General features: G+C 39.6%; 1 protein-coding gene across 6 annotated transcripts in view; it reads left to right on the top strand.

Moving 5' to 3' along the window:
* Positions 1-7,848: 7,848 nt before the first annotated feature.
* The window catches only part of NCKAP5 (NCK associated protein 5), a 394,562-nt gene continuing 374,970 nt past the window's right edge, over positions 7,849-27,440 (top strand). For all 6 annotated transcript variants that reach the window (XM_075028890.1, XM_075028892.1, XM_075028891.1 and 3 more), the window contains exon 1: positions 7,849-8,147. The gene's annotated coding sequence lies outside the window, so the exon portion shown is untranslated. The remainder of the gene's footprint in view (positions 8,148-27,440) is intronic.

Below are 27,440 nucleotides of genomic sequence, written 5' to 3'. Positions count from 1 at the left end.
ATTGCGGTTGTTTCTTTCAACCATGGATTCCCACTAAAACAGCTCTTTGACATCAAAATTATTCAGTCATTTTATTTTAATGTGTGGCATTAAGTAAGCTGGGTGGCAAATTGTCTTCTCAAACAGATTGACTTGTTTTACCTGTGGGGAAGGAACAGCTGAACAGCTAGGAGGGAAATCTGCCAGTTCAGAAAATTTATTGTAACTCACATAGCAGAGACGGAATTGTTTGTTTTTGAATGCTGGTTTGCTTTTGATGCTTTTAATCTAACTGAAGTCTTTATCATACCATTTGAAATTATCCTCAGGGGTTGAGGCTATCACTGAAACTTGCAAAAGTAATTGATACTTATTCTGTGTTGTTCACTGTGTTTATATGATTACAAGATGAGTTTTTCCTCTCTTTATAGCATGCAATAAAATCTTCAGCACTGTAGTAGAGAAGGCAGTGTGATAAACCAGAACTGCCTTCGTTTGATATACCTGCCCTTTTCTATCCAGAGAAACAGAATGGAGGGTTTTTTTCTTGCAGGAAGACTAAGAAACCTTTCTCGTCACAGAAATAATTTCAGGCTGTTTCATCATCCTTTTGCAAAGAAACACTTTGGTCTCCTTCCCTGGAAAGTCTCTAGCTAGCTATTAAGAGTTGTTATATTTCACAGATTTAAAGTAATCATAGCGTATTGTTGAAATCTTAGTGTGTGTACAGTTTATTACTGCTTTCTACAACAACCCAGTATTTTTCAAGAGGACAGAAGAGAGAGGCCTGAGGACTTGCATTGAGGTACTTTGGGGTAAGACTTCGTGGTATTCTCCAGGGCTCTGTTGACAGTTTTGGGAGCAGTAATTCCTACACTTAAATTTGTTGGTGGCTCCACTTGGGCTTTAAGCAAGCAGCTTACCCCTTGCTTATTTTACCTGTGACATGGATCAACTTTCTGTGGATCTTAGGGGTGTTAAGAGACTGGAATACTGGCAATGCATTTCAGATAGACTCTTATTGATAATAGTCACTCAGTAAAATGGGATACTTTTATCAACTTATGTTGTATGTCACAATATGGAATTATATGGTATTAAAATGAGGCATGTTGTTGCAGCTCTTATTTAATAAGTCATATGCTGGTAGTGGTTCCTCCCTGTGCTGCTTTGAAGATGGAATTGAAAGACCTAAAGAGAACTTTAAATGATACTAATATATCTCAAACAGTTTTAGGATTGTTGTTTTATTACAGCCTGTGGGAAAGCATGGTGCTGAGTGCCAATTTTGGTCACTCTGTTTGGCTATGCATGACCTCGTGTGGTTGGGACCCATGGTGACACTGACGTATTGTTTTCACAGGTGTCATTTTGGCCAGTGACCAGAGACAGCTACTTGTGGGTACTGATTAACTGTGTGTGTGTGTGCTTTGGCAAATACAGTGGATGATAGGACTGATCAGGTTATTACTAGGTCCTCAAGGGCTCGATGAAACACGTGAAGATAGATACTGGGGAAGGTTTGTTCCGTCCTCAAGATCTCTCTGTGGCAGGAGCAGGAATTGGCGTGTTTGTGCAGTTTCCCTATTCTGGCGAAAGTAGATATAGCAGGAGTTGCACCCCATAAAAAGAGCTTCATATGGCAAGCACAAGAAGAACAAAGAGTAAAAGCCTGGCAAGGGAGAATGTAGCCTGCCCGAGTCAGTTCATTACTTATTTTTCCTCCACAAGCAGCAATACATGGGGAAAAAGGAGGAAGCATATCTATCACAGGGAGACACAGATTATCATTTGGAGTGAAAAGGTGGAGATGGGCTTGCAAATGGCTCAGAGGTAGATGCCAGCTTTTGAACTTTGTGGTATCCCTGTGAGAACTCCTTTTTAATATTGTGTTATCACATTCGGTGTTAGGAGTGCCATGTGCTCATTTGTTTGAGGGAACTACTTGGAACTGCTTGTTATATTGTGGATTTGAATAATATGTTTAAAGGCAATTTAAATAAAATTTAATTCCGATTCATGTAATCTTCTCTGAAGAGTTTTTTCTCTTAATAAGTTGATGTGCTGTTACCTCTGTGCCGCACAGCGTAAGGCTAAAGCTTCCAGCCAGATTCTTATCTCCATCTGGTGCATGCACATGGGAGGACAGTTTATAAAGCCATCTGAAATAAATAAATTGTATTCCTTATTTGCTGTTTGATCTGATTACCATCTCCTGTAACAAAGCAGGAACTATTAAATCCTATGACTGAGCGATGAAGAAATCTATTCTAGTGCTTGCTCTCACTTTGGGAAGATGACCCCTCTTTTGGTGTGTAAAGGTGTCAGGATGGAGCACGACAAGGTTAAGCATCAAATCAAGAGCACAGGGCTGTATAGCTGGCAGTCTCTGGGTGAGAATCTCTGCTCTGACATGTACAAAAATGTAACTGATAACTCCAATCCGACGGCCAGTTCATTGATTATAAGGGCAAATGGGCTTTCGCCCAGGAGTGAAGCAGAAAACAAACAGCTAGGCTGAAAAACAAGACTCTTTAACGATCTGAAAGAGCATGGAGCCATCACAGCTGCTGCAGAACCTGTCACGACTTGGCTGCCAAGAAGCCAGATGCTTGCATCAGAGGAATGTGTGTTTCACAAGCCGATACCTCTGCTTTCTGACACACAGCAACATGTCCGAAAAGGCAGGAGGAGAGCGCAAATTAGTCAGCCTTCCCATTAGGTGGCAACCTTGCTGGAACACTGACACCTGTAGAAATACACATTTTCATCAGAAATAGATTATGGAAATAGCCTTCTCCTCTTAATAGAGATCACTTTCAATAACCAGCAGGGGACCACTATCCATATGTGAAGTTAAACACTGCATAACTGATTTAATGATTGGATCCACTAGAATCTAAATTTGTGGAGGCTTACCCATGTGATTAAGGATATACAAAAGCCCTTGAACGCACATTGGTTTTGGGCCTGCTCCAGAATCCACTAATGCCATTGATTTCAATTAACTCTGGATAAGGTCACTGGTGGCTGAATCAATTGCTTGATTCCAGAAACAACAGGAAAGGCAAAGAAGGAATAAAGGCTTAACCCATGGAATTAATGAGAATTAATTTCTGAGTTCTCTTGTAAGTCAGAAATCCAGCTTCTGCCTACCTCTTCCAGTTTCAAGTGGCAACTCTCAAAACAGACTTTCTATGATTTGCTTAACATCGTATTTTACAATGAGGCAATTTATAGTGAAAGCCAATGTCCTTTAAAGACATCCCATCAATTTTCTCCAATGAATGCCTTTCATAGAATTCTACTGAAGCAAAAATTATGGAACTGAAAAAGATTTAGAAATTGATTGCAAATCACTGCCATGGCTGCAAAAATTGTATATGCTCATTTTGGTTCTCAGGTCATCTGAAAAGGTTAGATAAAACATTTCATTTTAGCCATTCTTTTTCTTATGTGTCAGAATAGGGTGTCAAGCTTCATCTTGACACTTAAGGACAGAATTTCCCATAGTGTAGGATGTGAGTTAGAGTAAATGCTTCTGTATAAATGTCCTCTTCCAGGAGGTAGAATAGAATCTTTTTAGCTGCTGGAGTGACAGGTATCGGAGAGCATGCAGGTCATTACAGAAAGCTGTTTGGGAGCTCTTGGAGGGGGAATCAAGGCAGGGCCAGGCATCAAGTACAACTGAAAAAGACAAACCAGATTGATAATATCCCATGACCCCATATGTAGCGGAATGGCTGATCAGAAGGCAGTTGTTGTTATATGTTATTTGCTGCTTTTTCTGAAGCTTAAATTCATAAATGTGACAGAGGAGAGAGCTATTGTTTGTTCCAGTGGTAAAACCTGCCTTTGCTAAAGACCTTTCCCCTATTCTTGACATGCAGGGGAGGTAAAAAGCTTTGAAAAATCACCTAGTAAGGTTAAAAACCAAACTATCTTCGTGATCAAAAGCTTACCAGCCTGATCAAACCACTTCAACTGAAGGCCCTTTTTTGACAGTGAGTATCTGAGGAGATTCATACACCGCCCCCACATGCTTCCTTTTATTCTCTCCACATATTTTTACTTGGTTCCATTGTTTATCCTCTCTGCCAGCTACCCCAGGCTTAGAAAAGTGTTTACTGTGCTAACTTGTGAAGAATCCCACATGCTTGTAGGTATTTGTTTTGTGAGACATACTTAGCTGTGTTGGTAAAAATGAGAATAATAGTAATTTTCAAAGAGCTTTTTCCTCTTTGGTACCCTGGTGTCATTTAGGAGAAATTTCCATGATATTTTAGGAACCAGCTCAAGACTTCCAACCATGTGCAACTCCAAGGAGGGTGAATTCTGCAGCCTGTGATTTATTTTACTGTTTTTTAAACTTGCCCTCGAGAGATCTGAGTACTTATTGTAGGATAAAAATGTAACAGTTTGGGATTATATTATATTATATTATATTACAATCTGTTGGTATTTTAATGTCCTGCAATATAGTCCTTCTAGACTGAACTGCTCTTCAGTCTGTCAGCTTGTCTTTCCTTGCCCCAGGAGTAGCATCAAGAGAGTAAAACAAGGCTTTTACGTGGCCTGGAGGCTCATCATCTGAAGCTGTACTGAACCACACAGCACTCACGGCACAGTTAGTTAGACATCCCTCAGGGGAAATACTCTTAGCTCTTACCACCTCCCTTTTAACTTGCCAGGCTATGAGGCTGATCACCTCGTGCCACAGCTTTATGGGTCTGTAATGAGAGAGTGGACTCAGAGATACCTGGGTCCGAGCCATTTTCTGCTCTTGTGCTGGTAAGGCGTGAACACACACACTGGGCATGTGTGACTGCAGGGACTTCTGCAGTGCTTCAGGGAAAAGGTTGTGCAGTTTAGGTGACTCAATCCCATCCAGTTAAGTTTTCTGAGAAGATCAGACCCTTATTTTGGCTTCTTCAGTGAGGAGGAACTTTCTATGTTAATAATAAAGAAAAATAAATGTGGACAGTGAACCTGAAGATAGTATGGATTTAGTGTTAGTATGAGACGTGGGGTCTTTAACAGATCCTGGCTATACTATGATAGGTTAATTGACAAACTTTACTAATATCTGTGTGTACTTAGATCAGTTCGTTATGACTCATCTTACCTGTTTGCCCACCAAAAATGGAGCAATATGAAGCTGAATTATTTCCTCAGATGCGTGACTCAGTTCAGCCTACCGCATATCAGTCCAGAAGCAACTACTGCAGCTCATGACCTCAACTTCTTTATCTTTTCACTTAACCTGTAGCTAGTCAAGGATGGAATTCTGTCGTGAATTTTGTTCTACCAAAAGCCGTGGCATTCCTGCCAAAAATAAGCTGTATCTGCACAGCCAGTAGCTATATCTTATGATGACTTAGAATAGAAATTAGATGGATAAATGCACTGACAGGGTGAGCTAATGGCCACTCCCTTAATAAGGGCTGTAATCTGAAAAATGCAGAATCTGTTTGTCCACCCACATGGGAATTCTCCTCTTGGGAAGAATAACTTGCTGGTTAAACCCACAAATCTCAATACTTGTTTCTTTGCACATTTATACAAGATCTACCAGTTCTGAAAAGGATTGAGATAGAACTTGGAAGTCTCCGAAAAATTGCTTTCAGGCAATTGAAGTCACTGCCTCTGTAGTGCTGCCTGGCCAGAGAGATGTGAGCAGTGTGTCTGCTGTCCCAGTCCTGGTCATGTAGATGTTCTTAGCCTGGACATGCATTAACGTTCTCTAGAAAGTTTAATAAGTGCTAAATTTTGCTAAGTAATACAAATTCTTCCTGGGAACAGGCTGCAGTTTTCCTTAAGGCTTGTCCTTTTTTATTTCATTAAGTATTTGGCTTTTTCAATTAAATCAGTGGTTTCCTTATTTTATGACTCTATACACTCTTCCTTTCTTCTACATGTGTGTGTCTGCATTAGTGTCATGGGACAAGCCAGTTTTGTTATCAAGAGAGCTGGAGTGTAACCTGTGTTATGCAGTTATTTAATGTTTGTAAATACTTCTAACGACTGATGAAAAAACAAATCTTATCCTTGGACTGAAATGGACACACTGTAAATCAGCGTCAGGTTTAAACAAAATCTAACTCTTCCACTGATCTTATGGATGGGCTTGTTGCTTCTGGAATGAGCTGAAGCCTTATGGAGCTGTATACGCAAGTGCATGGCCTCGTTCACGTGTGCTTAAATCAAGCAGCTGCACTACAGCACTTGTGATGCTGGGACTAAAGCTGTATGTTTTGAAATTCATGTTATCGAATATTATGTGTTAGTACTTATTACTCCCATAGCATACTTCATCTTCAAAGTATTTTGAAGACTTCCTGGATCAAACTAGCAAGCTCTTAATGAGCAAGATATAAAACCTTGCTGACTGCAATGGAAGAGGAAGGCAACCCTGTATGTTTGAGTCAGGGCAGTAAACGTAACTCATAGTTACACAGTGTGGTGTTTCTTGTGTGCTACAGGTTGATTAACCACAGGAATAAATGAGGGGGATTTATAACAGATCTCCTTCAAATGCACAAACTTATGTTTTAGAGGCAGCAAGTGGCAGAGGTAGCAAATGGCAGAGGTAGCGATTGCCTATGTGAGCAGTTCCAGCGAGCTTGGGGGCTCTACATCAGCAGCGTATTGCTGCCACTCAGGGCAAACACCAAGAAAATCAGGCACTATGTCATTAAGGCCACACAATTTATTTTTTTTTTAATGACACTCTCTCAGGCAAAAGCAAGATCTTCAGCTAGTGCTGACTGCTGTTGTTAGGTGTGTTATTGCATCTAGCTTGATTTACATCAGCGAGGATCTGACCCAAACTTGATTCGCTCTCTGTAAATACAGGCAGAATTTGGGTTGATGCTCTCATGCATAGCAATTAAAAATGTAGTAAAAACTTGGCTTCAGCTCATCACTGAGCTCAAGTTTCTGTTGTTTTATTGTTTGTGGAAAGTGCAGTCTAGGGTGTTTGGATGCGAGTGGCCAGGTGTTTCCCAATATTGAAGCTCTTCATGTGGAAGTGCGCACAGATAACAGAGCTCAGTCTGTCACAACCCTTGGTGGTACCCTTCCAGCATTTGAAGTTCTGACTTGAAAGAACTGACTTCTAAGAAATCAAGGCACAGAGTCCCAGCCCCTCTCTTTCAGCAGGGACTCTCAATGACAGAGGATAGATTCAGATTAGTAGCTGAACTAGTTCTCAAGTGAGTATCCCGTGCCTTGCTGGGAACTGAGTGTGTGTTTCAGCTCCAAAACGCTACTTAGTCTTGGACCTCCACCTCTGAGAAGGAAAGGTCAGTATTTATGTCTTTAGAACCTAGTGAATAACTGTGATGCTGTTTCTTGCTTTCTTATTTTTCATCTAACAGAGCTCTCTTCAAAACACACTGTAACTGAAGTTGAGCTGTCTTAAACCTTGCAAGGACCACAGTTTGTAATTCTGTAACTTTTAAAACTAGGAACGAGTTGAAACTTTCATTTCAACTTACTGAAGTCCTCTGCTCTGTGCTTTAAAATCCATGCAGATTTACATGCCTAGTTACGTGTTTTTAAATAAACAAAAGAATTAGGAGAATTCAGGGGTAAATTCTGAAAAAGGCACTACTGGCATTTTTAATTTTTCTTTTTCTCCCTGTGCTCTTTCCATGTTGAAACTGTTCAAGTTGTTCTTACTTTTCTGCTTTCCCTGCAAACAGTGTTTATTCATTCTAAGAAAACATCAGTTGGGTAAACAGAAGTATTTGTATGTGTAGCACTGCAACTCCTACTAAGATGCAAATTGTGCTGCAGGGAAGATAGTTTGTGCTTTTCTTTCCTCTTCGCTTTTCTTTTTTTGACAGTTGGTTAATAAAGACTCAACAATAAGCAGCTGCCTGTGATGTCATTTGGGACTTTGTCCACAGAGCTTGTATTTACAAGTACTGAGCAACTACATAGCAGCAGCAAACCCAACTATCAGCAAACTTCATGTCTGCTGTTACTGGAGGACTTCAGTAGTGCTGTGGATGGTGTAGAAAGCTAACTCTGTTCTTCTAACCACAGACTTTTAAAGCTTAGTAAATAAATACTGGATAAACTCAAGAGAATTTCTGGACTGCAAAGACTTCTTATGCTTCTGAGTTCTCCAGGGCTGGCATGTTTTGACTGAACGGCTGCAAGTAAGGCTTTTGCTGTTTTGGTGTTTTTATCATCTCTGTAAAGCTTATTTTCTCTAGGAGTATGTCAGCATTGCTATTTGTAGTTTTGCTTTAATTAAAAAAGCAGCAAGTATGTAGTTGTTAGGAGTAATTACAGCCATGCATCTGAGTGTGGTTCAGCAACAGAGTAAAGGACAAATGAAAACTTGATTCTGGCTTTTGTTTGCATGAGATTACACTGAAGTGGTTCTCTCTTAATTTAAGTGATGAAACTCTAAGATTCTTAAAATCTCACGAGTACTGTCATCAATTGAACAAAAACTAGTCTGTCTTAAGATTGTTTTTTTATCTTTTCATGGTATTTATTTGAATACTCAAAATTAATTTGAAATTTTAATATAATTTCTGTACAGTTTTTAGTATAGTTTTCCTTTAAAATTGTTTTGCTCTTTATGCAGGCATTGATTTAAAGCAAAGCTTGATTATTTTTACTTTTAGCCCCTGTTCAAGTTCTGGAGGTATATAAGTTTAAAAGAATGTCATACAGTGCTTTGAAATCTGACACCTTTTGGATAAAACAAGTTGTCAATTATGTGAGAAACAGTAATTTTTGTTTTGTTTTGAGTATTTATGTTAGAAATCCAACAAATCCTGAAACACTGGAGGAAGTACACTGGTAAGTGCTGTGAAAAAACTGTTTCTATACTGCCTGCTGTTTGTGGGACGGAACTATGTTTCTGAACACCCATTAACTCATTTTCAGAACAACTAGCTGTGATTGTCATGGAATTATTCCCATTTTACAGAGGGGGAAACTGGCACATAGATGTGATTTATTAAAACTTAGTTTACCTACTTCAAAAGCTGGAAACAAGCCCTAGGTCTCCTGCTTCTCATTTCAATCCTTCACCAGAAGCCCGTTCTAAATTGCTGCAATTTCAGTTGTAGTGGCTTTTCCAGGGAGTAACCTGATCACAGTACTGTGTATCAGGAACTCTTTTATTACTGTTTACCTCTATTTAATGACCTGTCTTTGTGGAGACAAAGCACATTTCTGACGAATGAAATCAGAAAACTATGACTGGCAAGTATATGAGGGTAGGTCAGTACAAATCAATCAAATAGGAATTGGAGGATTCCTCCTGAATTATCAGTACTATTGATTTTGTTTTGCTTTTCATGCTACTGACTTTGTTTACAAGGCCTCTCAGTCCTAGACAGCAACAGATTTTTGGGGCGTCCTATTAAGGTTTGGGTGGCTACAACTGCCGATGCCCCTCTCAAGTGACCCTGTATCTACAGCAGATCAAAACCTGTCTGTGTCTTCTTTTGATGTTATAATGTGACTTGGCATGTCATGATATTGTGCAACTTAGGAGCTGTTGTTCTGTCTTTGGAGTTGAAGTATATTCTCCTGGTGGAAAAAAAAAAAAAGCCCTAAATTTAGCTCCACATTGATGCCATGCTAACAGCAAAGGCTTCTGTGGTTTTAAATACACACTTAAAGAATAAAACTCTGTGCTCTTATTTAGGTGTTCATCCTCCTTCTTCAGAAATAGTATAAACAAAAAGTTTATATGTTCTTTAAAAGACCTTTTTGTAGCTTGGAATCTTCCACTGAATGCAAGACTGAAGAACAGAGAATTATGATAGAGCCTTTCCCTGGGGAGAAGGAATGGGTTTAAGGTTAGGTGGTTTGATCCCTACCACGCTGACTCCTGTGGGCTAGTCTTTCCTTCCCTCTGTCACCTTGTGGCCAGTAATGATGATCAGCTGTGAACTGATAAGGGTATTTACACTTGCAAAGTATTCCGGTATCATGTTGTCAAATGCCTACAAAATCTTCAAAATAATTAGAACAAAGTGAGATTAAAAAAATGCTCAGGCCCCACTTATCTTTCTCACTTAAATTAATTTTAAGTGCAAGTCCTAATCTTACAAATGTGAATTTTACTGCTTTTTAGGAAAACTTCATGGACTACTCTGCTTTTGTTCTTATGCATGAGTTGTGTATAAGTGTTTAGAGGCTTAGATTTAAACAAGTAGAAATCCTGTCCCAGTGAATATAAAGTGGTAGGGTACAATTCCACTTCCACTTCAGTCAAGAGCAAATCTTCAGCTAATTACCTTAAGAGCAGAAGCAGACTCTCAAAACCTGATGAGCCCAAGGGCATTTGATTTTCATTTTCCTCTCTTACATTTCCCTTCTCACATTTACATTTTCTTTCTTATGTTCCAGTGTAGCAAATTAGGATATAGAGCAAACTCACTTTTCAGCAGAGGGATCCCCTAGTTGAATTTTCTCTGGGTCTGAGAAATCTGCCCAAGGATACCACATATAATCTGATAACATTCTGGGATGGCATTAAAGGGGACAATTGCCAGCAGAATGTCAATTCTTTGGGCTTTCTCGCCATCTGAAAAGAAACAGAATAAGTGCAGACTCCAGCCTGTCATCATCTGACAAGTGGGACTGAGGTTGGGATAAAAGCCACAGAACAAAGGTGCCAAAGGGAAGCACAGTTGGCTGAGGAGCTTAGCGCAGCGCAGCCAGGGCCAAATGCAGCGTGCTGCTCTGCAGCTCCTGTGTGGTTCTGCACGTGTTCAGCTCCTGGCAGGATTGGAGTTATGCTGAAGAAAAATCAATGCCAAAGCTGCCAGAACACCCTTGGAAGGTATAGCATCTAATATGCAGTTTTAGTACTGAAACAGGAGAAATGTACAATGTAAATAGAACATGAACATTAACATTTGTAATACTCTCTACTGTCTAACAATACCGCTCATGTAGCATGCAGAAACCTGAATTACATTAGGTATTCCCTAATGGTTACATAAATTAGTCATGATGTTTTGGGGATGAAAAGTTAGATAGCTATTATGTGAAAAATACTTGGAATCTTTTATGATTCCATTGACTGGCATTCAGGTGAATCACATAAATGCGGTTTGTACAGCAGCAGTGGTTTCTGGAAACTGGCAGTAACATTGTCTATGGGCTATGAATGATGCAGACCCTGAAAAGCAGGTTGGATAATAAAGCAGTGGATAAAAATTATGTTGCTGAAAAATGGTCTATTAGTATTGACGCACAGCAAGAACAAATGCTACTGTTAAACTGCATGTTTGATAGGCTTTCCACAGGACAACACTATTTGTTTTCCAGAGCCAAACTAGCCTTGGATAGTGTGTGCACACAATAGGTCTGTGCAGAATCAAATGCATGTCACAAATTATTTTCTTTGACAGTGCTAATTGATTATTGTAATTCATCATTATCTAAATTGTTAAATTCAACATTTTACCGTATCCTTTTGTTTCTTTGTTGCTCAGACATAATACAGATAGGAAGAGTTAATTACTGCATGCAACAACAGAGGCGAATTTCATTGTCTGCTTCACTTTGAAGCTGTGTTGAATCACCACTGTGGATTTTCAGTAATGGTGTAGAAAAGAAGGAAGCAGGAATTCTTTTGCAGTGAAGTTGTTTTTTGGTGGTAGTTAGCATTTCTATTTTGAATAGCATTCTTTTTGCAGCTGGACTATATTGTGCTTGCTTCGCTTATACCAAGTATTACCTAATTGTGCAAACTGAAATCACATGTGCGTGTTGATCCTGTTGGGAATCAGTGGCACTCCTTGAGGAATATAGCACAACTTGACATGAGTAAAAGGATTGCATTTGCTTGTAAAATGACTTCCTCCAACAGATATGAGCACTTGGCTTTTTTCTTCAGTGCTCTGGTGATGTCCAGAGCTGGATTTGCTGGGTAAAAGGAAGCAGTGCTCTTGGTGCAGGAGCTCTAGAGAGATTAAGCGATGGCTTGATTTATGCAAATTCCTAAAGCTCCGATCTACATTGCTGTATTCTAAGATTTGATGTAACTTTGTAAAATGTGGGATCTTTTCAGCTGCTCTGAAATGATCGGACAAAATGGTTCATAGTGATAAGATTTTGGGGGGTTATTTTGCCAGTAGAGGGCCGTGTTAAACTGGATAAAATAACTCCCTCTTGGTCTCACATTTTCAGTAACAGCTTAAAGCATATGGTTGTTTTCAAGGGCAAAATGAGTAAATAATTGGATTTTTTAGAAGCTACTGAATGATTAATTATTTAAAATCAGAATCACATCACTTTTTTACAGTACAACACAGTTCTGTGTCAGTCTAATTAGACTGAATTCTGGTTTTTAAAATGCATCATACCTACCTGTTTATTCTAAACTGTTCAAGGTTGATAGATACAGCCCTAGTAAGTCATTAAGCTGACGTGATATACAGCAGCAGCATGTGCTTTTGCTATAATGACACAAATGAGAAAAGAATTGTTTTTCAGAGGCACAATCACGTTTGTTTTTGATGTGGCCTCTAAACTAGCAGTCATTATTCAGACTCTAGTGCTGCAGGAGTTGACCTTTGGCAAAATATTTTGTTATCCTCAATCTTTTATACAGGCCTTCTGTGAACTGTGCACAGCTCTCATTTTGCTGATTGCATTTAAAGTCATTTATTGCACAGTGTTTGCCCTTCTAGCAGATGTTAAAGGATTCCCTGCCTCCCCCCTTAAAGGCTACTCCTCCACAGCATCTAATTATAACCTACACAAAAGATTAACAGATGTTATAATTGTCTTTACTCATTGATTAAATAGTTTCTGCATGATTTGCTCTCTCTTCCCCTCATTGCTGATTTGTGAGGTCTTTCTGGATGAGTCTTATGCATCTGCAGTTTGTTAATGGTGGCTGTCTTCAGTTTTTAACTTTTTGGGTTTGTGGTTAAGTCTGAGCAGGTTATAGATGATCTTCTGGACAATGTCACAGAAACGTGTTAGAAATGGGTGTGTGAATATTTGCTTTCATTTCACACATTCCTGTTTTTCCTCTTCCTTTTAATCATTCCTCCTGAAATGTACGTAAAATGCAGACTAATTTTAATGCATATAAATTGAAGACCGAAGGGGTAAATGCTGAGATTTGCTTAGAAGTAGTTTTGTCCCTATATTCCAGTTGTCACTTGCAGAGGAAATTAGTGGCTGAGGAAACCAGTTTAAGAAGAAAATTCCTAGTAGAAGAAAATTTTTAGTAGGACCATTAGAATACTTTGGGTTTGCTTGGGGGTTTTTGTGTAGTTCTCTTCTCTTTTCATTTTCTCACAAAATTAAGGTTACTTGATTCTTGAGCTAAAAAAATCTCTTCTCTGTTGTGTTCCCACATTGAGATGAGGGCTTTTTTCTTAGGTGGATCCATAGTCCTCCTACAGCACAACAGTGCCGAGCTTAGCAACTGTTGTTCTATGTTCTTATAAATCTTTTAGCATCTTGAACTAGGTCAAACCAAACAATGTTTCTTTTCAGAGAGGTGAAACATCTTGCACACGTATTTTCACTGCTGGGGATATACTTGTACTTAAATGTCCTTGCTTGTTGTTTGGATTCCATATAATGTTTTCCTTACATCTTTCATTGACACAGATGTGAGTCATTGGCAAGTCCGCAAAGATTTCCATGATAGTCTCTGAACATCCCACAGTTCTACAAAGCTGCATCTGTCGTAGGGCCTCAGCTTGAAATTCTCTGCCTTGCTTAGTTCAGAATTAGTGTAAGAAGAAAGCAAAGTCAGTGGAGACCATTTTCTCACAAGTCCTCTGACAAAACCTCTGAACGGCTTAAAGAAGACAAACAGGTTAAGGGCTTGAGGCTTCAATTATGGGCTTGGTTATTCAAAAGCCATAAAATATTGTGCTGTTCCCCTTGCCCATCCCCCAAATCCTATTCAAACATAAAACTGTTGCCTTGTTTCCTAGTCAGAGAAACCACCTCATGTTGAGATTGGGCATACCTTCTCCTATCAAAACCCTTTTTGTATTTTTGGCTACCAAAAATACTCAAGTTCTGTATGGATATCTGGGAATATTGACTCCATTACTGCAGATTCATGGATATGTGGGGCAATCTGTGTGATTCTGCTTTGTTGATACTGTGTGGAAATATATTCTCTTTACAGTTAACACCATACATGGCACTGGCTGTGGGATTTTGCAATATAACGTACAGGGCTCTAGGTTTTTATCAGTTTTTAAAGTTGATCTTTTACTTCTAATTCATGAGTTTTATTAGCCTGAATAATAATCTTTGCAGTGCACAAAAGCATTCGTCTGGGGATTCAAAACTGCTCTACAAACAGAGGTACTTTGTTTGTGGGATTAACAAAGAACACTGTATCCTCCTTGTTTTTAAATGACATCTCAGTGCTCCTAAATACTTTCCATTTATGAGCTGGGGGGAGCAGGTTATAGATTCATAATAAGAAAATTCCAGGGTGCCAACTGTGCTTGCAAAGTGTATTTTAATTATATAGACACCTGTCCACTACCAATTTGTAATATTTCATAGAGGTCACTGAACAGCCAGCTGATGGAAATGATTTTTATTCAATACCAACCTGGTCTGAGTTCGAAACACTGATCCAGAGGTGAAGGCTAAAATCCCAATTACCAATAATCAGATCTATCCAATCCCCATATTATGCTGGTGGTAAAAAAGCCTAGGTGCTCTTTGCAGTTACGCATGAGAAACATTTAGAAATTACCAGAAGTTTGGCTAAATCATTAAGGATTTTTAACATCCACTAGTAGCTGCTACTGAGGGAAAGTATTAAAGTGAATCCTGGTCTAACATTTTAATAAACAGCTCTCTGTTCTGTCACTGGCTGTTAGCCCTAGCATTTGAGACTAAGATCTTCATCTTTATTATAAGGTTGCGCAAGTAAATGAAAGACAGCACCAAATGAACTGAAAAGAAGAGAAAGCAGTAGCACAAAGTCTCGCGCTGGCCATTGTCCTTGTCTCCCTGCTTGAGAATCTGCAGTCTTGTCTTATATTTAATTATGTGCCTTTCCTAAAACTAATAACTTCCTTCCCTTAAGCTGCAATTCTGTCATGGCATTATTGATTGGGAATACATCATGATGTTCATAGGAAACCATTTCTGTCATTTATATTTACCAATCTTTAATCAAGTGAATTGCTTTTCTTCTCGATCACCACAAAAATCTCCTGTCACAAGAAAAAGCTTTAAACAGACATTGATAAGAATTTATTGAATGGATTATAGTTTTCAGCACAGCCCTGAGAAAGGAATGGTTCATAAGGTACACAGCCATGGGCAGCACGACAACCCAGAGGCAGGCGTATACCACAAACACTAGGCAGTGTTTTCCTTGCTCTTGGCAGGGAGGTAATCCTTCTGTCTCCCTAGTAAAGCACTAAAGTCTCACTTTCACCCACTAGCTATTGTCTGTTGTGGAAACAAGTTATTCTTTACTTGTTATACTTATTCCTCTCTGCCTGAACTCCAGGTTTGGATCCTGTGCGTTACAGGGGGATTCTGAGCTTGGGTGCACAGTTCAAGAGCTTATAACTCTAGGGAGCATATTCGAGACACACCCCCCCCCGAGGTATCTAACTTAACGAGCAGCAGGAGGAGGCTAGATCTGCTTAGCTCTTATCCTGTTCAGCTGAGATGGGGTGGCTTACCCAGGCATGAGGCAAAGCAGAGGTTAAGATTTAACTCAAAGGATCCTCACCCAAGAAGACAGGAAGGATATTACACCTTCTTGTGGGTTTAGGACACACCCTTGGGCAAGAAGTCCTATGAAGACCCCACCTGGCTTCCTCCTTCCTTTCCTCTTCCCCTTCCTGGAGTCCCATTCAGCGGTCCTCTTCTCTCTGGTAGCTCCAGGTAACATCAGTGTGAGCCAACAGGGAAAAGCAAAGGTGAACAGCACTAAAGGCTGCAGCATCCTGCTTAAGACTCCCAACAATTACAGAAGAAAAGGGGTCTATTCTAAATTAAAAAAAATACTAAAATAATAATGCTGCCTTAATGCTTCCTGGTTTGCCCTGCAGGGGGGCTGGGTTTAAATCTGTGGAGGGAGTTGAGGATATCTGGCTCATGGCCTACGTAGCTGCTTTCAGTTCGTTGGTGGCAGACTCTTCTCTGCCTTTTTGTTGGGTTTAATTCTGTACTAGCTGCATTTCTACAATCAGATTCATTTTGACAGTGTAGCCAAGAGGTGAATGAGAACTGAGTGTCTTCTGCTGCATTGTGCAGAATTTGGAGAAAGAAACATTCCCCTGTTTGGGTGCATAGTGATTTACACATCTGGTACATAGAGAAAAGTAATGACACAGAGCAGTAGCACTAATAGAAAGTTTTACTATTAAAGTCTTTGACAAAGAAGAATTATTCTGTAAATGGTGTTTATATATACTATCCATTACTACCTTCACAGTATAGCGGAGAAACAGAGACAGCAGAAGTTAGTGAATCAACCTAAACCACCCACTCAAGAGCAGGGATCCAACTCAAAATATGGGCAAACACTTCGGGCTTATCTGAAATGAACCAAGTACACTTTCCTCCTTGCTTATGTCCGAAACTGTTTCTCCCTGTCCCCCTCCCCCCAATTAATAAACCTTATGCAGAACAAAATACTTTAAAAGGTAGTATTTAGCCTCAAAATGCACTTCAAAATTCTAAGTGGATCATTTAGAACATGCAAGTGTATTAGTGCTTTCCCCTTCCCCACTAAAAATACTTTTTTTTTTCCAGCCAAAATTCAAGTTAAACAGTAATATAACTTTGTTTATTCCAAGACTGGAGGTGCATAAACTATAATCTTAAAAGCTTTATCTAAACCTGCATAGCATTACTTTCAAGAAATAATCTAGGGGAAAGAAAAATAAATTGAGGCATTAACATGAATTCTATGAGAAAAAGTGGAAGAATAATCCTGTGCCACCAGATTGCTACCACAAACAAAAATATCTTTCAGATTCTAGTGAATGATGAACTTCTGAAATGTCAGTATTTTTTTTCTTTTGTGCTACTTTTGGTAGTTTAATGATTTTACTTTGCATTCTAAATGGACAGATGCTTGAGAGAGAGAGACTAGAGAATTTTAATAGTATGCCTCCTCTTTTTCTAATATTTTCTGGATATTACTGTATCCATAATCCCAAAGTGTTGCATTATTATTTGTGATGGCACACTATAAGTTCTCTCCCATTCCACTTGGTAGAACTGAGTGCAGATGAGTTAGACTGGTAGAATGACATAAAACATAGGAGAGTTATGAACCTTTTAAGTAGGAAATTCATGAATGTTTTTTAATTTACATTTTTATTAAGTTCTGGCAGATGGAAAAATTAGAAATCGTTGTGTGACAGCCTGTCTTCACACTGAGAAACTGGAGTAAGTACTGCCAGCAGCTGACTGCATGGGGGGAAGAATGGAGCGGCTCTTCCCCCCACAAAGCAAAAGCCTTTCACTCTAATTGTCTCTAATGTGGATCAACCACTGCAGTGTATAAAGAGAGACTCTGAGAAGAAAGGGAGAGAGGGCTCTCTTCTTCCCTCTCAGGGTCTTCAGACAACTCATTCCTGGCAGCATCCTCACTTTCAGTGTATTTTATTGTACTTCATTATGCCTTATTTTTTCATATGACAAATGTTCCTTTGATTATCTGGGAATCCATCTGTATTGGATTTCACTTTAGGTAATTTCTTCAGATACTCAGCATCATTTTCCCCTCTTTATTTCTTTTCAACCTGTTGTCAATAACCTAATCAATTCCTCACCATTTCTAGTGTTAATATACACCCCTCAAACTTGCGTAGATGGTCATTCCTTCCCATTTTAGCCTCCTCTTTGTCATTGTTTGAAACTACTATGAAGGGACTTGTTAATCGTTTCCCACCAAGACAATACTTTAATCGTCTTTGGTGCTATTGTCTGAATTCCATCCAGTTTGTCTCTATCCTTTTGGCCCAGAACTGAAATCAGTGCTTCAGATGAGATCGCTCTAGAATTGCAGAGATAAAACAGTGAAGGGCTGTTCGGTATGCCGACACTGTTCAGTGTTCTGTCACCGTCTAAGGAAATATGGATGAGGACAGAACATCTTTCATTTTTAATATTTTCATAATAGTTTTCTTGGCCATAAGCTGAAGATGGAGTTTAATCAATGTGTATCTGTTCCTTCTAATTTTACGTTCTTGATATCCCACAGTCCTACATGCTGTGTTGTGTAAGAATAAAGTGAATTTGAATTGGCTGGGGAAATCTCCCTGGAGTTTTTCTTTATGTATATTCATTGATGTGTAGGGAATACATCCCACAACAAAACTGAAGGTGGTAGAGCTGAGTCGCACCCTGTCACCTTTCTGCTCTGAGCATGAACATGAAGGAGAGATGTTGCTGAAGTGTGTTTGGGAATGCTGGAGCTGAATTCCTTTGGGTCTGATCCTTGGATGATGCTAGGTTGGCTGAAATGAGAGCAGACTTCTAGCTTCTGCAAAGGCTGAACAGCCGGGGAGCCAGCTGAAGGATTTTAGTGCCCACCCTTACAGGAGCTAAGCTAGTTCTGGCACCTCCAGAGTCAGCTCTGGTACCACATCTCTTCTATGTGCCTTGTCTGTAGCAGTGAACAGAGGTGACCGCAGAGCCCAAGGAACTGCAGCTGTAGTTATAGCTGACCTAACTGTGCAGATCTACAGGACTCAGTGAAGGTATTGGCACAGCAAAATGAGTAATATATGAAGAATTTTTTTGATAAAAATATGCATGGTGTCCTGTGCAGGAAGCACCTGGAACTGCTCAGCCTAATGAGGCTGCATGTTCTTGCTTCGTTCCCATGCTACAGCCCCTTTCAAACCAGGGGCTCAGTTCTGGTTTGGCTGGCACTGGAAGAGATCAGCGCTGTCTTTCCCCTCTTGTTCTTCCCCAGGCTGGACTTTAGTCAAGGTGGGGCGGAGGAGCTATTTTCAGATTGGCATCAGGCGAGTTGAGCCCCTTCTCAGTTACCCTCTTCCCAGGTCATGGAGGGATGACATATATTTCACTGTACATTATATTCCCTTTTTCATAGGACAGAAAGGGATTATGAGTTTGATTCAGCTTCTTTTCTGGGCTGTTATTGAACTAATGCCTTCATTATAAAGTTATTGCCTGTAAATGTAAGGATAGGCCCTGGCCCACTGGGAGTGTCTGTACAGCAAGGTGAAATGTGAGACACCATGTTACAACCCACAAAGCCCTAGATTCATTAGAAACAAATTCTGCAGTCTAGATGTTGAAATATTCCCTCTGATGCAAATGACTGGTTATCTAAGGAGGATGTGCAGAGCTGGGTGCTGAAGACACTACTAGTAACTGAGGAAATATTTTTACAATACTTATTTTATAATGGGAGCTCTCCTTTAAGCCATGTGAACATTTTGAAGTGTTATCCAGTGCTCTGTGAAACAAAACCAGATGTCTGAACACTATCGCTAAGTTAAGATGATTTTAATAATTCCTCATATCCATGAGCTGAAATACATCAGTAAATAAATGATCCTTCGTTGCCTTCATCTCTGTTGCCAGGGAGGACCAAACCGAGTAGCATTCATATGGGACACTTCATCTCACAAAACTGCTTTAATTCACCAAAATGTACTGTTAGAAAAATGTTTGTAGCAAAATACTTCATTGTGCATAGACTGCAAAGAGAGTGACTGAGAAACAAGAGAGATCATGGTGACAAAAAGCTCCTGAGTATATTCAGTCTCTGGTGTCTGACGGGCTTGCGTTCAGATCACGGAGTTATCCCGTGACCGTTGCAGCCATCATCCCTTTTAGCAGTGCAGGTGGAAGGGGCGGAGTGTGCACAAAGAACTGATGATTTTTAGTGGTCCCTCTGGACTATGAGTGGGACAGATGGGCAGGCAGAAGAGATGCTGCCTGAAATGCATCTGTGTCAGAGAAGACGGGATCTTTAGGCACACTTCACAAGCACCTAGTTCTAGTTTCAAAAATTGAATTGGCAATCCACCGCTGCTTACAACAGAGATCCTGATACAAGTCTTACACATAGGTTTGAAATTCTTGGACTTTTTTGAGTAGTGCCTTGATTTACACCAATGAAAGAAAAATGAGAAGAAAACACAAATCAAACTGAGCAAAATGTGGGAAACTTGACCACATATTTTAAATTCTTCAGTCCAGTTAGTTGTCTGTCAGACTGATTCAGATGTTGTATTTAATTGCATGCATTTTTCTGAACATTGCAACATATTAGATGAATACATATGAATTTGGTACCTTACTGGCCTCCTAAACTGGATGCCACTGCCTCTGATGAAGATTTGAATTCAGTGTTTGAAATCTAATGAGATTCTGGTTTGGGTCTCTGCTGCCAGCCATTTTACCATGAGAAACAACTAGCTCTAATGATGATGTACTAGACTACAGAAGTTGCATCCACTTGATGCCAGAGGCATCTTTATTGGGATATATATGGGACATTTGGTTTTGAACCTCAAATCTTCACGTAACCCTTTAGGTCTATGAATAGTAACAGTGAAATTTGCTCAGGTCCTGGAGTTCAGCTTTTTCAGGTGCCTGGAACTGCCCGTTCCTGACCTAAGCTTGGCTGTGATTCCCAATGGAGACAAATGTGTGTTGAAGCCCCCAGAGGTAGCTGTTGCTGTTGCTGTTGCTGTGTTCAGAGCATGCCTTTTGCAGATTAACAGCCTAGATTGCAAGATGTTGGTGAAAGAGGCTCAAGGGCTAAAGCTTTACCATATAATAACGCATATCATGTAATTTATACTAATATATAGTAATAACTAATATACAATAACGAGTGGTTAGAAACTCACCCAGGAAATGGGAGCTCTGGATCTTCAGCCTTCTTTGGATTTCTTCAGCCTGAGTAGCCTCAGTCTTGCTTGGACATCGCTTTCTCAGACACAGATTTTTACAATGTTTAGAAGGACTTGATTTCAGTGTAGGAACTAAGGATACACAAACACCATTGTCATAATCTGGTTTTTATTGATGATAACACTGTAATATATCCTTTTCTTCTATGCTGTCCTGACAGCAGATTCATGCTTTCTGTCTGCTTATCTTTCATCATTTTTGTCTCAATAATTTTATTGCCTGATATGAATGCTTCATATGTCCCATAAAAGCAAAGAGGGGAGGGTAATCCTTTGACCTTTCCAGCATTCTTTGGTGTAATTTACTGGCGATTCTTCTCTTCCCTGCGGCATGGCCCTGGAACCCCATGATAAAAATGGACAGCCAATCCAAACAGAAAACGCAGAAAAGGTTAAAGCTTTTATTATGTTAGTCTATAAATGTTCATAGTCTTTTTTTCTTTTTTTTTTTCCTGCCAGAAGAAAATGAGAGCTGAAAATGGCAATGGATGAATCATACTTATTACAGAATACGGAAATGATATCGGTTCAACCCGTTCTTGTTAATGCTGAAAGAATGTAATCTTGTGCCCTCTCATTTTATGTCACTGCAACCCACCTTATCCTCTTAAATGAATGCATGCATCCATTTAATTAACCTGGTGAGATACTGAGATATAAATCTTTTAAATGCTTCTCATGCAATTCATCTTGACAGCTGTCGTAGTAATAACATCTTTAATGTCATATTCTTTATTTTCCCATTTATTGAAATTCCTGGTATTATTTTGAGCACACTGATAGGTCTGCTAGATTTAAGCCCTTAATCTTAACTTGTTTAAATCCTAGAACCAATGCTATAGAAAGCTTTACTGGTTGTTTAGTTTGCTGAATAAATGGAAGATTATCTTGCATGAAGAAAGCATAAATGTATTTTGAAAACTGTGGTTGAAACAGGGTGGAATTTAGTAGCTGAGACACTTTATTTTAAATACTGTTTCTAGAACATTGTACTAGAGTCTGTTCTTTGCTGGCAAGCTGTCACCAGTCAAAAATTTCATGAGACCGTCCTACGTGCTCTACTGATTCCCTTTTCAAGGGATGGGGTAAGGGCAAGACTGATCCACAGCATTTGGCTCTTAAATTACTCAACCTTCAGTTTCTTTGTAGACTGCCATGTGTCAGTGTCATCGTACTTAATTAAAATCACAACAAAGATAAGAAGGTTCCTTGCGTAGCTCTGGCCCTTCCCACACTTCCCTGGGGCTACTTTATCATGGCCTTGTGGATGACCACTGGACAGTTTTCAACCAGAACTAGAGGACCACTGGATTAGGGAGTGTTTTGGATCACAAGATAACTTTCAGGGCATGGCTGGCTCTGAGTGCTGCCTGTACAGTTCCGATATCCCTTGGAATAGACTTAGAGATCGTAAAAAATTTTGGGTGTATCAAAATTAATTATCCCACAGGAAAACAAAAAAAGAGAACTAGTAAAGAAGCTTTTTCCACCTAGATATTTTCTGACTGACTTGATGTATTTTTTTTTAAATATAATTTTCCAAAGTTGGTCAGACTATCTAGATATGTAGGCAGAATGGTATAGCAGTTGTGTTTGCCGCCTTGTAATTCCCTTAGTATTCTACTTATCTAAGCATTTTAAGTTCCTGCATTGGAATTTTTCTAATTTAATTAACTCATTAATGCTGGCACATGGCACATTCTCCTTCCCTCTCTGCAAAAATGCAGCTTGCTTATCTAAATAGCAACCTAATCCAGTGGGTGTGAATGTACAATATATGCATTAGCACTAACAAACTGCTGACCAGCCTAAGCAAATACCTGGGAGTACTGGGCATTAGGCAGGCAGGCCCTGCTTACGGCATTGCTATGAAATACACTGTAGGCAAAACAAAAAACCAATTTAGCTAAGTTTCAGGTTGCAGAAATGCCGATGTTGCTGTAGCTTTCTATTTCCCAAGTGTTGAAGTCTGAAACATCAGCTCAACAGAGAATTTTGGAATTATTTTTCCACTTTATTGCTTAAAGTCACGACCAGGGTAAATACCATGATGGGGAGAGATAGGGGTGTGGTAATTAAACCATTTTCATGGATTGCTTTTAATCGCTAGGCAGAATTTTCTCATCTTTCGTGAAGGTGGGGTTTTCTGCTGTTACTGCTCTGATGGTTTGAAGGCTCTACCACTTTAAAAAAAAAAACAAAAAACCAAGGGAAATACCCAAAAAGCTTAGTGCAAACCTAGCATTTTTGACTGATCTATGCCTGGGAAGATAAATGTAATGATTTTAGAGAACTGAAAAGTCTTTGATCTGTTGAATACACATCAACTCCTTAATTCTAGAATGGTTTTGGGGTTTTTTTCCAATTCTGAAAAGGCCCAGACAAACCGTACCATACTTATTTACCCCTTTTCCTACAAAGACCACAACAAAAGCAAGCATACGCACATTGGTGTTAGCACCAGAACTGGCAAAAGAAACACAGCCGGACAGTGACAGATTCAATTCAATTCAATTAGGTTCTTAGAAAACTGAATCACTCCAGAGATTGGTAATGAGATATAAAATCTTTCACCCTTGGGTCACCTGTTCATTCTAACTAACATTTGCATTGATGACAATCTTTACTTTCTCATAGCTGCTTCCTGACCTATGCTAGTGATATTATTTTCCTTCTCCTTTCGTTGCTGAGGGATAATACCAGTTCTGATTATTCCCTTTTAGTCTTAAATTATGGCTGCTAAACAAGCAGGACTATCAGAGTAGAAAAAAGTGCTTAATGGTGATCACTGTATAACTTTGGCCTTATTCTGTTACCCGATAGCTTGATGTCCACATCACAAAACCTGTCGTCTTGTTAACACCTCAGAAAGACAAGCAGACTGCTGAGAGAGAATACCTTGCTGCCCTACGGGTGTTTTGGCTTCTGGCAGTGTTAAGGTGTGCAAAGCAAAGGGTGGGGAGGCTGCATTATATCTAGCCTGAATTTAAATGAAAGGATGCTAGTTGGCAGAGCTGTCATTTGTTGTGTGTCGTAACTGCTAAATTTATACTAATTTGTAAGAGACAGAAAAATAAATACAGTCCGTTTCCGGCTACCAAAGAGATACGCTGTGTGCTAGTTCCCAGCTGGCATATGTTGGCATAGCTCTGTTGAAATGTAACTGCAGTTTCGAACTGTCTGAAAATATCTTGGATGCTTATCTAAGGAATATAATGTTATACTTTTTCATCAGCTAAAGCAATATACATCAATCATCCTTTGTTACTACTAGAAATGAAGAAGGTATTATAATCCAAGAAATTTCTTGCATAGCTTTTAGAGAGTGCTTTTCTATGTTAATCACACCGTTTCTCCAGGGCATAGTTTTAGAGCCATCTCTTGAAGTAATGAACATTCTTGTACTGAGTACTAAAAATACTGCGCTTTAGTATATATAATCAAGCTGATGCTTCTGGCTTGCTGGCTTTATGAACAGTGAGGGTATACCATATTGAAGTAAGATTCCACTTAGGTCTTCCCCTGAGAGTTTTTTCTGTGCCCATACAAAACCTTCTTCCCTGAGCTCAGTGCAAAACTGAGAAGACAGTAAGCAAACATGTGGGACCTGCATTCTCTTAGACTGATCCCCATACACTTCTTAAGGATACAGGCTTAATCGCTGAGTGCCTCTAACTTCAGTGCCTTCCCCAATACGCTCAGCATAGATGAACTCTATAGTCCCTTAGAGAAGAGCCCTACAGCGGAAAAGTTTCCTGCAGCACAAAGAACTGTAAGATGTGCCCCCAAAGATTTGGCAATGTACATATGTGGGTGTAGTATCAATGAAGACACCATAAATCAGAAGTGACTTCGTGGTAGTTCACAGTTCAGCTGAACTAAATGGGACAGTCAAGATCTGAATGCTGATCACTGGCGTTTCTGCTGTAAAGCTACTGACAAGCAAATTAGTCAGAGAAGGTGGATAAATTTCTACAGTCTGTTCTCTTGTAAGACAAAAATAGTATTTCTGATAATTGGGCAAACTGATTCTCAGTGCTTTTACATTTCAAGACTGTTCCATCTGGATGACAGTTCTCCTCTGCTGAGCTTGCTGGCGGATGTGTTAGCTCCATTTTGAATTGTTGTGTCTATTGGTTGGTCTCAGAGGAAGACGGATTTACCTGAGAGGGTCATTTTTTTTCTCTGTGAGAAGTAGTATGATGCACAAAAACAACCATTCCAAGATGGAAACTTGTTCCATTTTTGTTAAGTACTTCACTCTGATGATCAGTTTTCTTTATAGGCCTCCTGAGTTGGGTACATTGAGTTACCAGCTTATGTTGGTACAGGCGATGTATTGTATTATCTTGTCTGATAATTACCTTTGATTCAAAACTTTAAGTGGGTTCAGCCTTAGGTTGTTAACCCTTCAGGAGAGATATGTGACAGCCTGATAATGGTAACATGCCGGGAGATTTGAGCTTTCATGGTGCATGTGTGTGAAGGAGTAGAGTCCGCAGGACTGAGGCTGCTTCACCTGCACATGAGTAGGGCTACAGTAAATCCACTACTTGAAGTGCCCAAAGCAGCATAGCAAATAAGCCATAGGAATAATAATAGGCCTTTCTTCTTTACTTCTAAACTAGAATTTGGGGTGGTTCCAGCAAATACCTGCAGACAGAAACTTCAGGCACTTACTCATATTAAACACTTGACCTTCTACAGGGATAAAACTGGCTTCAACTGTAGCTCTCACTAGCTCACAACTAAGTTTTCTGTGCTCACTGATCAACAAAGGCTCCTTTGGTGGAAGTCATGCTCTCCAGGCAAGATGAATGATACAAAGATTACATAAGCTCTTTCTTTTGCTAATTTCTGGCATAATCACAAGAACAGTGTAATACACGGCCTCTGTGTTTGTACAAATCTATTGTGGTATTTCTTTTGAGACATGATAGCTAATCAGGAAACAATGGTAATTATGTGATAGCACACCACTGAGATTCCGTATTAGGTGAATTAAATAGTGTGTGTAGCTTTAGGATTGGTACTACAAAAAGGAAGCAAGGGCTTACAGGTAAACCTGGGAAAAAACCACAAGGCAGGAATGACCACAGTGCAATAACTGAGATTTTCCTACCATTGTGTGTACATGTTCTCACTGCATGTGTTCTTTAGATGAATGTGTATAGAGGCTAATTTTTATCCATTTTGGAGAAAATGGCCTGAATTCTGATCTTGCATAAGAGTAAACCAGAAGTACAAAACCAGTGTAGGAGACGCCAGGTGCTGTTTAATAGAAGGCTGAATTTACCACTGGATGGCTTGGTAGCCAGACCAATTACGGTTTTCCCGTGGGAAGTGTTTTACAAGAGGAGTCCCAGTTGTGATGCCCACATTGTACCTGATGATCCCAGTTTGCCTGCCTCTGGGAGCCCTCTGAATTCCAGCTGGCTTCGGAGGCTTAGCCTGGGGCATCCTGCTCTCCTTGCAGGCGACCTGCGGTTGGCCCATGTTCAGACTCCTATGTGCCCTCCTGGCAGAGCATTTGAGGACAACTTGAGGAAAGAGTTGTGGTGGTTTTATCTGCTTGATATCGCCACAGTGACAGATGGGATCGTTTACAGGTGCATGAGAAGTTAAGTCTATCCGTAGGCATGCAAATATATCTGGAGGGCACATGCAAGGCTTCTTTTGGGAATGCCGGCTGTGTTACCCTACAGCCAAGCCCAGTAGTATTCATGCATCATTTTCAGTTTGTGACTGAAGGTGCTGTTTGCAATAAGTAAAAAGGATCAGAAACAGACAGATTTGTCTTTTGCTTTAGTCTTGTTTTTCAGTCAAATGCAGTGAATTTCTTGAGGTTTAGCATTAAGCAGTGCTGTATGAATATCTCAACCTTACTAGAATTATGTTTTTAAATAGGCTTTCACATCAAATCTTGACTAAAAAATGTGGACAAATTCCTGTAGTGAAAGCTCTTTGTCCTTAATGAGAGTTAGCCCAGATTAAGAGATATAGGATGTTGCCCTCTGATAGAGTTAATGCAGTCATTATGAGATGCAGGAGAAAATTCCTGTATTTCGTTCTGTATTTATGAGCATACCAGCCTGCCTTAATTTAGGCTAGATTCTGATTTCTGTTATTGTTGTACTACTTTCTGTAAATCCTGAATAAATTCATTACCTTTGCCCATGTTGCTGAATCACATACGATAAATATTAACTTAAAATACAAGCTAAAATTTTCAAATACATATATCATCAGGAACATTTAGGAAAAAAGCGAGCTGGTAGTTGTTACTTGTAATCTGTGACTTTATTTTAGTAGAAACCACCACCCAGGAATAACCAAACCCTACAAAACTGGAAAGACTAATTCCATCTGTGATAGCTTTACGGGGTGAAGTTTCCTGGCCATTCTGTACAGGCAGTGGGACTGATTATCACAGCAGAATCTTTGACTTTAAAAATGTAAGAAAAGTGCTGAGGGCATTCGTCTCTCATTAAGGATAATGGGAGTTGAAAGCTTTTAGAACTCTTCAGGATTAGGTCCAAAATTTGTACA

This window comes from Buteo buteo, chromosome 5 (assembly GCF_964188355.1).
Source record: "Buteo buteo chromosome 5, bButBut1.hap1.1, whole genome shotgun sequence".
NCBI classification, from domain to species: Eukaryota; Metazoa; Chordata; class Aves; order Accipitriformes; family Accipitridae; genus Buteo; species Buteo buteo.
This window is presented reverse-complemented; position numbering and strand designations above follow the sequence as displayed.